A 15801-nucleotide genomic window follows, 5' to 3' on the forward strand; every position below is an offset into this window, starting at 1 on the left:
TGCGCAGCCTAAAAGTTGAGAGTTATGTTTTATTTGGTGGGAGGACTCGAGCCGGGATGACAGCCTCTCAGACAGCTCTGAGGGACTGCTCCGAAGAGGTAGGGGAGGAGCTGGGATATATAGGAGCTTTCCACCAAAGACCAGGTAGTTGGAACAATAAAAGATTACTTGCTATCTAAAGAAAACCAGGCACCCCAAGATAAAGAATTTAGTGCTTTTCTATGTATGGGAGGAAGCAAACATTTGGGCTCATTGAATTCATTCCTTTGACAAGCACCTAGCTATCTAGTGCCAGTATCCTGTCCTTTCTTATTCTGAGTCCCTTCAGAGTGCACCACTGTGAGTAGCTGCAGAGGCTGGGCTGCAGGCCTGCCCTCACTGGGGGTTGGCGGCAGCTGCTAATGACTTGGTTTCAGCATTCTTTGTTTACTGATATGGTTGTGCTTATTTTCGTTCATACTGCTCCCCCTTGGTCCCAAATTCAACCAATATTTTGGGAGGCGTTTCATGACCAATTTTGTCCCACAGTGCTAGGAAGGCTCATTCCTAGATCAGGTGAAGAATCTGTTGACATGCCACTCAAAGTGCTAGTTTTTGGATCAGTTCCTGTTGATACTAAAAATTCTCTGGATCACCTGTCTTAGTAGTCTGTTATGATCCAAGAAATGTTTACCCCTCGTTGCTCATTCCCATACCTAGAATCACTATTACAATTATTCTATGCAGGGTTGTAAATTTTATCTTTATCCTCAAGATGTTTAGCCATCATCAGTCTTGTTGGAGGCCTAGTTACACATTGGGAAATGTAATAGACAACAGTTTTATAAAATAGACAGGATATAAGTAATACAGCTAATAACATTATGAAATCACGAGTAAGGATTTAATAGTCGAGGAGTTACATTTTTGGGTTAAAATTTTGCTTGTGTTTCTGATTGAGCTTGAGTGATCTTATAAGAAAATTCATATTCACTGTCAGGCACAGAGCAGGTATTATTAATTGGCCAGGTGAGGTCTCCCACCTTGTAATGGCAATAGTGGCCTAAACAGAACTATAATTTCTTTTTAGAATAAATTTTCTGAGGGCTATTGAGTTAGAGCCTTGGAGTAGGGAAGCCCACCAAGATAACACAGAAGTACTAGACATAGGTAGTTTACCATAAACCTAACAATTGGATTAGTTCATAAGCAAAGGTATGAGCAGTTATCAAAGTAATTGGTATACAGGCCTGGTCCGGTGTCTTGGGTCAGCTGTCTACCTCAGATGTCTTCTTCTTATCCTGGCCTGGTAGCTTTTTCTCCATTTGAGCATTGTTTTAAGGTGAGCAGTCCTCTATAGGTCAGTCCACTGCAGGGGCTTTTTGACTGGAAACTAATCCAAAAGTCAGTTTCCTTTGGCTTTTGCTGTGTATGGTCTAGTTAAGAGTACCTGATAAAGGGTCCTTCCATTCAGGTTGGAGATTAATTCTTTGTCATGCCTGTTCCAGTATGTATAATCCCCTGGTTGCAGGTGATGGGGCATTGGACCTTCATCCAATTAAAGATACTGAGCTTCAGAAATAAACCTAGAGTGTCCTTTTAATAACTAAACTAAACTTTGCAGCAATGTAACATAACAGCAAGGAATGATCTGGGAAGTGTCTTAGTAAATATAGACCTCAATTAACAAAACTAGAATTTAATATCCACTAAAATATAATCTTTTTCTCTCTAAAGTTACCCTCATTTTTATCAAATATAGCCAAATCAAGAATAATTTGTTTACAAGTTAAGTCTGATTATTTGATCATATAGGCTCTTTTAAATTGGCTGTGTTGGAACTTTTAATAAGGAGTCTCAGGCTAGAATGTTAATAAGGATTTCTAAGGCCAGGAGAGCCATGTCAAGGGCTTGTCATAGATTTTTGCCTTATAGATTCAGGTAAATTGTTTTTAAGGTCCTTTAAATACCTTGAGATTCCTATGCCTGTTAGGAGATGATCTTCCTAATTTATCTGATAGAGCCACTGGAGACCTAAAGAGTTTCCAGTCTCTGGAGGTATCAGATAGAGAGAAAAGATAACTGTTCCAAGTCTGCTTACATAGGTATAATTCATCAAATTGCTGTGAGTCATAATTAGCTTAAGGAGAAGAGTTTCTTTATGTCTGGGAAACAGATTAAAAGCCCATAATATTTCAGACAAAAAACTAGAACCATATTTATCAGCTTACTCAGTCCCATGTAACTAATCCTTTTGTTAACAGTTTTATGAAATCAGAGTTCCCATCAGACCTTTAAAATTTCTTACCCAGTTTAGTTCAGTGCTATAGTTTGAAATTTATTAGAAACCAGTAAATCTCCTTGAAGAGAAAGCAATTTTGCAAAATCATCAGAATAAAACAATAACTGTCTATAAATGACAAAAGATTTAAAAGCATGGTTAAACACTGTTACACTGTAATTGATAAAGAAACCTGATCACAATAACCAGAATTATGACTGGTAACATTTTAGATATACCAGAATTTTAGGGATTCCATATAATTTCTAGATTATCTATATTAATATTTTTCATACAATATAACCTAGGAAGATTTATTATTCATTTGACAATACTTCCCATGTTATTTAACATACCAAATGAAACTTACTAGTTTAAAATCTTTCTTTGGGATGTTTCAGGGGCCCTCTGTAGCATCCCAAAGTTAACTGGAGGTCAAAAGAACTTTAATCAGAAATTGATATTTGGGAAGCTTATTAAAAGGTATCAAAACATTTGATCAGATAAAGTATAGATCACTGTGAAATAGTACTTATTCATTAACAAGAAAATATTTCAAAGGTAAAGGCAGAACAGATCACTTAAGGGGTATAAGAAGCTTTACAGCCTGTTACTGAAGGCTGATTAACATTTCAAGAAAACTTTGTCTTCTTAAAAGAGAGAAAATCAAATCTAGTCTTGTACCGGCTTACTTTTAAGATTCATTTACTTTGACCAAATTTATTCTAAACTTAGCCAGTCCTGATCATGTACAAAAACTCTTTTCTCAGGGTTCCTTTTCCACAATTTTCTATACTCATATTATTTTGTCCCTTATTTTCTCTTTCATTCAGAAATAACCAGCTTCAGGACAAAGCTACTATTTTCCATTAACAAAATATAATTCCATTCCTTGTATCTTCCTTTACACATTCATCTTACTTTCCTAGGATATTGAGATGCTTCCCTTAATAGGAGAGAATATTTCAGAGTGGCGCCAACCATTTATTAATATTTCTGAACACCTTTAGTTTCTCTGTAAGAGGAAGTTAAATGTTAAGTAATATTTCAATCTTATTTTATCTGAAAATGACATAGCTATTTAATAAACTCCCATCATTTAACTTAATTTAGCACAACTCTAGAATTTAAAGATACCAAATATTTACAGAGATTATCTTAAGCATACATTTCTAAAAATAAAGAATTTACCCAAAAGCTCTCATCTCATTTGCATTTAACTTACTTAGAATTTTATCACACCACAGTACTATTATTTTTGACAAATCTGCAACAGATATAACAAATCTTATTTTACTTTCATTAAACCTAGGTACAGTAAAGGTATTATACTTAATATTGATGACTCTAAAGATGCCTATATTAATTAAAACAGACTTCAACTAAACTTAATACCAAGCAAGTATTAACAATATTGAATGTTTTCCAGCTCACATGAACCTGAAACTCAATTTGGTCAGTTTTTATTTTAGAAATATTTAATTCGTAAGCTCTTATTTTTAAGACAATTAAGCAGAGCTCTTTGATTTTGATTTTTTTTTAGCAGTAGAAATATCTCATATCTATAATGTGTACACAGACTTATAAACAGAGAAAAGCTATAGATCTCATAGCATCACTTTAAAACTTACTTATGAGTTAGGTATTACACCCCATAAATTTACTGCTTATAAATAACAGTTGGAGTAAGCTGAATTTGCTTGCTCAAATCACTAAGGCTTACTATTTATGAAAAAGACATATAAGATTTCTTGACAAAGTCTGAAGGACCCGTCAGAGTTCTGCGTTCTAAAACGCCAAAAATTTCTTTAGCCTTAAGTTTTACCTCGTTGAGCTAATTCGGCTCAGTCTGAGGTCACTGCTGTATTTACATTTCTGATCTGCAAGACAAAGACAGTTGCTTCCAGTTCCCCAAAGAACTGGTCTGTCACCTAGGCCCAATTGTATCTCCTTAATTTGCTTTTCTGTATCAGTGAGAAGAGATCTAAACAAAGAATTCCATGTTTTAAAACTTTAAGGTTTACTTTATCATGTCTTCAGAAGATGGCATAAGGCATTTAGTAAAGTCTCTTTTCCTTGAGTTATAAGTTAAACCCAGGGTATATCTCTTATTATTATTTTTTATTAGCCTCTGAATATTAGTTTTTAGTTTTACTTTATATTGGATGGCTCAGGCAACTCTTGGTTTCCTTAGTTTGTTTAATATTTTCTGAGGGACAAATATGTGCCCAGGCTTATAATACCAAGAATGGGAAGTGGTTTTCCATTGAAATATATGTCCTACAACATATTTAAGCAAAAGAGGTTTATATAAAGCCCATTTAAATATACCAATTTTACAAGCTTTTATCTCAATTTTATTAACTCTTATGCATTTAATTTTAATACTTATTAGGTTTAATCAATAATTCTTATTTCTAGAAGGAGTGCCAGAAGCCTTTTTCTTTTATTTCTTGTCCACTTTATCTAATTTTATATAAAATTCTCTGGGATCCCCAAGTTTGAGCCAAAGGACTTAGGCCCTTGTCAGTTTTTAATTTGATTAAATGGTCTGTTGCCCCAATCATTGATCAAGTATCTCAGTCTCTATATATATATTTTTCAGCCCTGTAAATATATACATTTTAAACTGGGGTAAATAAAGCGGACTTGTTTAAACTTTAATGTTGGGGACCGGTAGGTGATCTCTTTGGCCTTTTTTTTTTTTTTTAACTTTACGTAGTGTAGTATCAAAACCTTGTATCTTAATCCAAAATGTCCATTATATTTATCCCATTCAAAATAACCATCTAAAAATATTTATCGGTTTGGGATAAGTCCCTTAATATTTTTTTTCTCATTAAGAAAAAAATCTTTCGACATTTTTACATTCCTTTTTCCAGTTACTCAACCTAATTAACATTAAGTATTCTAATGTTTTTATTAGCATCTCTAAAACCCATTGAGGGGAAAGGGAAAACACAGATGTAGCTTTCCAAACTGGTCTTTCCCCCCTTTTAATACTAAGTTCTTAGGTTAACCACTAGATATATTTTTCCACCTTTAAACTTAATTGATTTTAATAGGCACCAATAAAACAGCTGTTTATAATGAGAGCTCTCTCAACTTTCACCAATTTAGAAGTTTCTCCAAATTAAAGGATCCATCATATGGCCATCAATTTTATATATATATATATATAGTGACTTTAAACCAGTAATATGAAGAGGATTTTCCACATGAGTGGGGAGTGTCGCCTAAATAAAGTTCAAAAGTTTACTCCCCAAAAGGTAAAGGCCTTTGTGGTCCAGGCTGATGCAACAATGGTTAAGATGGCAAAATGCCTGAGAATTGGTACAAAGGATTGTTGAGAATCCCAGTTTATTTGCTTGGCCGCCATATGTACACCATACTTGTACGTTTTGGTTGGCAGAGTCCAAGTTTTCCTTTAAAAAAAGGAAACACATATATACATACATACACACACACAAGACGCCCAGAGAATGATAGAATATTTGTTTCAAGGACACAGGAAGAGAAATCCAAGTTCAGTTCCCTCTAAAGGGGCTTTTGTTTTTATAAGGTCAGAATTCCAAAAAATGTTTTTATCAGGCCTGGCTAGTTATTTTCAGAGTGAGTTTTTTTTTTTTTTAATTCCCAATTAAAGTTGTAAGTTTTGTACATACATAAACCTGGCTTGGGTATTATTTGGAGGCTGGCAATCTGTCATTTTTTTTTCTTTTGTTTTGAAAGTTCTATTCCCCGTTCTAAGGTCGGGTTGTCAGAATAAAATCGCTAGTAGGTTTTCCCGCAGGGACAGCTGCACGACATGAGGTCTTTGCCGCTACCACTCCTGCAAGTTTCTCAGTCCCTTGAGAACACTGTTGCCAGTCAGGAGAAGGGTCCCATTTTTGGAGTTGAAAGGTTCCTCATAGGATTTTTACTTTTATCCTGACAAGTTCAATGGAGGTAGCCAAATTGAGGAAAGTGTTAGACCAGCCTCTTACCTAACCACTCAGTCCAGACCCCAGTATCTTTCAACGCCCCACCCGGGACGTCTCCACTGAGTGGGTATTTCCCTGGTATCTTTCAACCAGCACCACCTAGGACACCTCCTCAAGGTGCGTATTTCCTGGTATGTTTCAAAACACCAGGCCCCACCCAGCATGTCTCCACTGGGTGGGCATTTCCCCCCAGTATCTTTCAACTGGAGGGCCAAGTACCTGGATACACCACCAGATAAAACTCAGGATCATCAACCAACATGGAAGATCCGAGAACCAGGAGAGACTCACCCAAATTCATCTGGACTCCGCGAGGAGGTGGATGGGCACAGAGGGCCACTGCTGTTACCAAGGCTCTGGTTCCTCGTAGAGTTCAGGTGAAGGAGAGAAGTCTGCTCTGGGTTCCTTTGTGGTCACCAAAACTGTTGACTGAAATAAATGCACAGCCTAAAAGTTGAGAGTTAAGTTTTATTTGATGGGAGGACTCGAGCCGGGATGACAGCTTCTCAGATCACTCTGAGGGACTGCTCTGAAGAGGAAGGGGAGGAGCTAGGATATGTAGAAGTTTTACAACAAAGACCAGGTAGTTGGAACATTAAAAGATTACTTGTTAACTGAAGAAAACCAGGCATCTCAAGTTAAAGAATTTAGTGCTTTTCTCTGTAACGGAGGAAGCAAACATTTGGGCTCATTGAATTCATTCCTTTGACAAGCACCTAGCTATCTAGGGCCAGTATCCTGTCCTTTCTTATTCTGAATCCCCTCAGGGTACACCACTGTGAGTGGCTGCAGAGGTTGGACTGCAGGCCTGTCCTCACTGGGGGTTGGTGGCAGCTGTTGATGACTTGATGGTTTCAGCATTCTTTGTTTATGATAAGGTTGCAGTATTTTCGTTCACAACACCCTAGGGTCCTTCCCTCCTTCCATTTTTGCATATCATGTCTCTCTTGATTAACCCTGGGCACAAGCCAACCAGCCTGCTTAGAGAGGACGTAAGTGCCCTTAGTCTAACTCTGGATCCCAAAATGATTGCATAACAGTCTATAACTAAGAGTAAGAGATCTCTGATTTGTTGATGAAATTAAATACCAAATGACATCTAAGAATTTCAGACTGCCACTCTGTTGACATTAATGCTACGTAAACAAAGTTTTTTTTAGTAAAAGTTGCTCAAATGCCTCCTTGCTTGTTTTTCTTGATGTTTGAAAACATGATTCTGACATATAAACTAGAAAGGAAAAAAAAAAAAGGAAGCAACATTTCTAAACAGTAAATAGACAAAGGATGCAGCACTTATTTTTTAAAAGTGAACCATTCAATCAATCAAACAAAAGCGCAGATCTTGGAATTTCCTTCTCTAGACCAAATGGTTGCATATACATATCTGAATTCATAAAATTCCAAACTTAACCAAATGTGCTATAGATTTCACCTATGTGTTCAACCATATCATTCTCCGTGGCTCCCCAAAATTATCTGGGAGAGGTGTATAAACATAATATGCTAAAAGGACCCCCATGGTTATTAGACAGTACAGTGATTTTCTCCCCATATGTAATTCCTATCCTCCTCTGTCTTCAGAAAGATGGGAAGTCACTCAAATGAAATGCCAGAATAGTGTACTTAGTAGTCAGTGTGCTTCAGCTCCACCCAGAAACTTTATCTTATTTTTGACTATAGAGTTGCTCACTCAGTTTAAGGGTTGGCATAATAAGGTTTACATTTTCCTGCTTATCCAGATACAATCATGCTGAGTACAAATTGAAGATTCAGTGAGTAATAGGAAAGTTGGGCAAGTTCTGTCAGCTACCACACTCATTTCTATTCCAGCAAACAAAACCTGTATTGAGCACTAACTTGGGAAATCCTTTAATGCTAATAAAATAGTCCATAGAAAATATATAGGATTCAAAACCTTTGTTTTCAAGTAATTTAACAAAGAATAGGGGAAAACAAATGAACATATTTTTAAAAGGAGAGTATAGGAAAAATATAGTCATCTCTTCCTCTACAGAATTTACATTGTCTTGCAGAAAATAGAAATCTTACCAATTAAGTCTGATATTTTGAGAGAGGAATTATAGAAATAATGACAAGAGTAATGATAACAGTAATCGTGAACATTTATAAATCACTTACTCTGTGATCCAGGCTCTATGCTAGTCATTTACATATAAACCAGTTCAAACAATAAATCTATGAGATCAGTATTATTGTTTTCCCATAAATGAGTAAAATGAGTTTTTAGAAGGTTAAAAAACTGGGCAAACGTCATATATCTTAAATACTGGAGCCAGAAAAATCTAGGTAGCTAAGAATGTATATAGAAAACTTTTTTAATCTTTTTGAGTACCCCCCCACACAAGAATATTTGGAAACACAAAGAGAATAATAATAACAAACATCTCTACCTTGCCGAGATCCCTACATTGACACCTTAGTGTATTTCCTGCTGTATCTCTTTTCTATACACATATATCTTTTCTGCCTGAAACCTGCAGATAACCATTTCTTCAAGGAGCCTTGGTTTCCTTTAGCAGGGAATAAAAACAGAAAAAAACTGGCATGTATTCATTGATACTAGGCTACTTTAATGTACAGAGTTAGAAAATACAGATTTTAAAGATTATATATATATGTGAGTTTATAGTGATTTTTAAATTTAACAGTACAGGATTGTTCCTTAATGTATTTATTTTTATAACTGCATATAGCTTTTTAAGTAAGCATTTTATTTTCATTTTACATTACTGAAGTATTCTTTCTTACTATAAAATTAGAAACCATTGATATGCAAAAAAGGGAAATAAAAACTTTAAAGTACTCCATGGAGTATACTGCTTTTAAAGCAGCATACTAAGAGAACAGTTAACTTGGACAGGTATTTTTCATATTTTCTATGCATTCATTGTGTGTGTAGAAGCAATATAATAATAATATTAGTGTAGATTTTAGAAATTAATGCAACAAACCCGTAGTCACCCAGCAACCTGACTTGATGTTTCTACTTGTGCAAATTCTTGATTATGCTTGTTTGAACACCCAGTAATTTAGAATTTGCTTTACTCTCTTGTGGTGAGATTTTACTTCCAGTGATGATGTTTACTGTCCCTGAAATGGGTTGCATCTGTTTCAAATGTCATTGAACCTCCCTAGAAACTAAGTTTTTACCATTTCAGGAAGTCACTTGAGGTCTTTTTTTTTAAGGAACATGCCAGAAGTCTTGGTTTCTTCAGGTAAATAAACTTATCAGTAGCAATAATAATAATTATGGCTAACATTATTGATATAATATGGTTTTCTCATTTAATTCTCCTCACAAGTTTTGATGAATTGACACTCTACATATTAAAAGAGGAAACTGTTGCACAGAGAGGTTAATTAACTCACCAAAGCACATGGCTAATTATCTTGTTCTGTCATAATATTTTTTATTACTAATGAATAATCTACTTCTTAAATGTGGAATTACATGTTTGTGCACACTTACCCTGTATTCTCTTTAGAGCAGGACAGCCTGGACTTGCATTACCACTCCTTAGCTGTGTATCTTTATTATTCTGAAAATTTTATTTGCTGATAATTATTTCACATTTGCTTTACATTGAAATTGTCTCAAAATATTAATAATAACTTACAATAAATAAAATCACCTAGAGATGATTTAAATTTCTTTACAGTACTTTCTACCTTAAATTCATCCACTTGATTCAAGTTCTCAATAAAATCATCAGAAATTCATTCTTTGTGTAACTTTACCAATATGATATATGGTTAGGTTCATTTGTTTCCATTTGTGTTCAATTTGTGGCAATATATTACGTTTAAATTATTTTTATAATAGTTAGCAATATACTACAGTATCTCTGATATAAACCAGTTTCTATAGTCTTCTCTGTAATGTTATGGACTTCTACAGATTGTTTCCAAACCACACTGTCTTCTGGACACTGGTTAGTTTTGGCCAATAGTAAGCACTAACAGGAGACTGAAAGATGGGAAAGATGAAAAAGGATTCCTCTTCCTACTTCTGGTTCCTTTTGGTAGCCTTCTAATAGCCAAAAACAAACCAGCTCTAGCATTTTTCTGAACTCCCAGCAAGAGCCAGACCACTGCCTGCTGAAGGTTTAAGCACCTGCAGTATCAGCATCAGGCAAGTGGTGTTGCTGAGAGGACCGAGCACCAAGGTGTGCGAAAGCCCTTCTTTTGCGCACCTGGGTTCCCATCACTACCACTTCCCTCTTGCCACCCAGTCCTAGGAGTGCCGGCGGCTGCTTGTAGTTACAAATCTCTGGAATTAGTTGTGTGTTTTGTTTTGTTTTGTTTTGAGTTTTTGATGCCTATGTAAACAACTATCCAAACCAAATTCCCTCTAATACACTTAGCATCACTTCAAGTTCCTGTCTGAACCCTGATAATACAAATAAATAAGCATTTGTATACTCATTTGTCAAAGTTATATCAGTCTTTTCCCCACGTTCCTTTAATCTAGTCTTTCAAAGCAGTTAGAACAAAAGAAGCCAAAATACATGAACTTCATAATGTTGCTTTCAAAATTTTCTCTCAGAATGTGCTGACATAATGTGAGGTGCAAATTCTCCAGGTAACCACGGGTGTCCAAGTAAGTCAGAAACTGTTGATTGGAGACAGACTTTGCTGCCCCTTGGTCTGTACCTACGATGAATCTAATGGTTTTTTGTTTGTTTTGTTTTGTTTTCTCCAGGGCACTTCAATGAAGAGCAAGGTTTCAGTTAAGGGAATATAAAAACGTAACTGTAGGGTTTATTACTGTAGATTTTCCAATCTGTGGAAATATAAAAACATTACTGTAGGGTTTCTGTTCAAGAAAACCACCATCAGTTTATTTGTCAATTTTAACTAGTATCCTGATTTTCTTCTCTTTTCCATTCTGCACAGTTATAATCTATGAAAACAGACATGTTAGACTTGTTGGATTCTGTTGTCATGTCAACCGAGTAAGAGCTTTATGTTAGTTTAGTTTTAAGCTCAAGGCCTTATACATGATGATGCTCTCAGCTTCCATGGTGATTAGTTATGGTTATAACTCTAGTTATAAATCTGTGGTTCTAAAGAAATTGTGTGTAGCAGATAGAGAAAGTGAGTTAGTCTTTTCAGAGTTAGAGAGAAAAGGTGATATAGTGATGTACCTGGGAACAAATGGCAGTATCAACAGGTTTTAATAAAATTAAAATATGATATCTTAAGAATACAGTTGCTACCTTGGATTTCTAGTCAGTCATGAATTATCAGAGTTAATAGGAATGAGGATTCCAGAGATGCAAGGCAAGGTTTAGCTGTCTTTAAGGTTAATAAAGTGACTTTGTGTAGGTTACATTGTATTTCTCTGCCTTGCTGCTTCATCTGTATACTGGAATCACTATAATAATTTTTATATCATAGGATTTTTTGAGGAATAAGTGACAAAATACATTTAAAATTCACAGTAGTTTATGTCATTTTGTACTCCTTCAAAAGAAAAAAGCAATTAATCACCTAATTACACATGAGACTAAAGCAAATCTGTTCTCAAGGACAGTGCTGATTTTTCATCAAAGATAAGGAAACCAGAGGGCAGTAGAATGACATACAAAATACTGAGGGGAAAATATACTATCAGGCAAGAATTCTATATCCAGAAAAACTATCCTTCAAAATGAAGGCAAAATAAAGTCATCAATAGGTAAATGGAGATTGACAGACTTTGTTGCTTGCAAACCTGCCCTTCAAAAAGTACTAAAGGAAATCCCTCAGGTTGAATAAAAATGATACAGCATTGTCACCCAAATCCACAAGAAGAAATGAAGAGCACTGGAAATTGTAAATATATTGGAAAACATAAAAGATTCTGTGTAGATATCTATGTCTCTAATGTTTTTTTTAAAGTCTATTTTGCCTGATATTATTAGATCCATTCAGTATTTTTATGATTGTTGTTTTCATGATTCATCTTTTTCTGTCCTTTTACTTTCAACTTATTTGTGTGTACATACTTATATATTTTTCTCTTTTAGCTTCTGTTTATTACATATACAGATATAAAATATATAACACTGACTATTTGAAAGAAGAGAAAAATTGAGCTATATTGTAGCAAAGTTGCCATATTTTAGTCAGTATTAACCAGAGTAGACTGTGATAAAGTAAAGGTGCATATTCACAGAGCAAACACAAAGAAAATAACTGAAACATAGTTAAGTCATCAGTGGAGGATTTAACTGGTACACACAAATTTTTGCTAGATACAAAATAAGGCATTCAGAAGTAACAGAGGGTAAATCATTCAAGCCATATAGAAAACAAATAGCAAGTGGCATATATAATTCCAGTGGTATCAGTAACTCCATTGATTATGGATGGACCAAGTTCTATAAAAAAAAAAAACAACCCCCAGAGATTGTCAGATCAGATGAAAAAACAAGACCTATATGGTATCTCCAGTGGAACTATCTTAGATTCACAGACACAATACCATTTCAGTGCTGCAGGCAACTGAGATTGACTTGTTGCTTACTCTCATCCCCAAACCATATGAAAGTTTCTATACATCTAATTTTCTATCCTTTATCTATTCCTACAAATATACATAGAATAGCTGCTATTTTTTGAGAAAAGTAATCTTTTTGAAAAAGACCTCAAGCTGAAAACCTTCAAATTCTCCCAATGTAACTAAGAAAATGCTTACTTTCTAAGATAATACTTTTCAGAAGGTGCCAATCCTCCCACATTGGGCCAAAGACAGATATTATAATTTGATTACACTATTACTTATTAACTAGTCTCAATGGAGCCAAGACTTTGAGTAGTCAATTTATCATCCCTGAAAATATTTTTCCAGCCCTGATGATCATCTGTCATCTTTTAACTTTATTACCAATGTTTTCCTGCTCCAGTAGAGAAATTTATGGCACCCTTAGGACTGGACTTCACATTGCTTTTCTATGAGGAAGCCATCTGCTAAAGTTAGGAGAAAGAATGTGACATAAGGTAAAGTGTGGCTTCATTCCCAAGTAGTCTCACAAGAGGAAGAGTCACAGATCTTAAGGATCCACTGTGATTCCTAAATTAGCCATCTGTCACCACATCTGCTCATCCAAAGCCTGCCTGTTACGAATTCCCTTGGCACAATTTGCTGTTAGGCTAAAGGCTTTAGATTCATGCTGGTTGTTGAGGGAAGTCTGCCCTCAGATCCCTACCATGGGGGCCTTTTCATAGGGCAGCTCACAACAGGATGGCTAGCTTCATTACAGTCAGCAACGCAGAGAGAATGAGAGCCAGGAGGAGAGAAGTTGCCTAATCTTGGAAGTGCCATCCCCTCACTCTTGCCATATGCTATCCCTAAAAGGGAAAACACTAAATCCAGCTCATACAAAGGGATGAGATTACACACGTGTGTAAAGAGCAGGAGATGGGAAGTCGTTTTAGAAATTGTCTACAACTAAGTAGACCACCTTTAAAAAAAATACAAAAATACAAAGGACTAACACTTACTCAAAAAAGCAAGGTGTTATAGCTCTATACCTGTTGCAGAAATTAAATTCATAATTAAAGATCTTCTCAAAAAGAAAACTGAAGTCCCAGATGGCTTTGATTTTCTTTCAAATATTTAAGGAAAACATTATTACGAATCCTATACAAACTTTCTCACAAAATGGTATTCCTACTTATTTTAGGAGGCCAGCAACATCATGATACTAAAGCAGAAAGGGCGTTATAATGAAAAGAGAAATACACATCAATGTTCCTCATGGACATAGATAAAAATCTTGAGCAAAATAATTAGCAAATTACTAATACAGAAAAAGTAATATTTTAAAATGTCTCACCTTCAGCATCTTCAGCAGAGGAAATAAAGCAAAATATGATGTTCTGGTGTGATGGTGACTGAGGACTTTTGAATTATCTCAACCTAGCCAACTCGGGAAATTTAGAGAGGATGCTGTAGGAAAATGTGATTTTCTTGGAAAACCATCGTGAGAAATTCCAGCAAAAATTACCAAATCTTACAGAAAGGTGGCCTAATGAAAATAGTAAGTGGGCTTTCTCTTTTGACCACACTTACTGATTTTTTAGTTGTTTTTTTCTAAAAAACAAACATTATCTAACTTGTATCTTTTAAAAATATTTTTGTATAATTTTTAAAGGTTATACTCCATTTATAGTTATTACAAAATATTGGCTAAATTTTCCATGTTATACAGTAATATTTGTAGTCTATTTTATACTCAACAGTTTGTACCTCCCACTCCTCCACCCCTATTTTGTACCCCAACCATCACTAGTTTACTCGGTATATCTGTGTCTGCTTCTTTTTTGTTATATTCACTAGTTTGTTGTATATTTTAGATTCTAGATACAAGTGATACCATACAGTATTTGTCTTTCTTTGAATTTTAAAGTATGCAGATTTATTCAAAATATGCATATTTGCATTTAAAATATGCAGCCAAATGGAAGTCTTGTCAAGAAGAGGTGGGTAGCAAATATTCGTGTTTATTTTGTTACTTTTTGGAGTAGCTACTGCTGATACTCTATGCTCTCCAGGAAAATTAGAAGCCCAGATTACATCAGGTAATTGCAACATGCAGTAACACATGTAGGCTGCCAGAAGTAATTATGATTCAATTATCAGTGATCAATAAGTCGAAAGGAAAAGAATAAAGCAAACTGGAACATCAAAGTTGAGTGAGATATCACACTTAAAAAGCTAGTAAGAAGGAAAGCGAGTGAGACCAGATGCTTTACATGCTGTGGGACAGTCTAGGGGTCTCTTGAAGATCTTTATCAAAATAAATAGACTTGGCAGTAGATGTAATGAAATGCTACAGTGCAAGTCTTGTTGTGGGGATTAACCCGAGGGCACTCTGTACTGTGTTCTTTTTTGTGCATTTTTAAATCCCACTTGCCACAACGTCTATGCTTTCTCTTTTTCTTCAGCAGAGAGCAAAGGAGTCATGATGATCAGTTGATAAAAATATAGAGCTGAATTTACATAAGCATTCAGTGACTGTCATGCACCCTGTTGCTTACTTAAGGAACACAACTGAGTCTCTAAGTTGCATTAAAAAAATCTGTTCTTTTAAAAAAAGAAAGAAAGAAAAAGTAGTATATACAAAATATCGCATGCTATTGTGTAATATACCTCTGGAGTACAAAAATTGGTTAACCTTGTAGATTAATCAACCAGAAATTGAATTAAGAAAAAAGAACCATAATTATCTTAATTTATGTAGCAATCATATTAGGCAAAATTCAACAATTATTTTCTTTTCCCAAAGCCACTAAGCAAACTTGAAGTAGAAGATTATATACATCTGATAAAAAGCAACTATAAAATATAGACCTTATATGGAACAATCAAATAATAGACCTAATATCCAACAGTTAAAAACTGAATACTTTTCCACTAACAGTGGAAAAAAACACAAGAGTATCCATTATCACAACTTTTTTCTCTCCTAGCATTATACTGGAGGTCCTAGACATGCAGTAAGGCAAGAAAGAGACATAAAAGGCATGCAGTTTGGAAAGAAATAATTA

At 35.0% G+C, this 15801-nt stretch overlaps 1 protein-coding gene and 1 long non-coding RNA gene across 2 annotated transcripts in view; one reads left to right on the forward strand and one right to left on the reverse strand.

Annotated features, from left to right (window-relative positions):
• SUCNR1 (succinate receptor 1) overlaps positions 1–6703 on the reverse strand; it is a 66756-nt gene extending 60053 nt beyond the window's left edge. The window contains exon 1 of the mRNA XM_032486238.1: positions 6535–6703. The gene's annotated coding sequence lies outside the window, so the exon portion shown is untranslated. The remainder of the gene's footprint in view (positions 1–6534) is intronic.
• Positions 3670–13677, forward strand: LOC116665735. Its single transcript, XR_004322386.1, has 3 exons — positions 3670–4019; positions 8041–8044; positions 13667–13677. It is a non-coding gene; the product is annotated as an uncharacterized LOC116665735 (long non-coding RNA).
• The last annotated feature ends 2124 nt before the right edge of the window (positions 13678–15801 follow it).

Source organism: Camelus ferus, chromosome 1 (assembly GCF_009834535.1).
Source record: "Camelus ferus isolate YT-003-E chromosome 1, BCGSAC_Cfer_1.0, whole genome shotgun sequence".
In the NCBI taxonomy this organism is placed as follows: Eukaryota; Metazoa; Chordata; class Mammalia; order Artiodactyla; family Camelidae; genus Camelus; species Camelus ferus.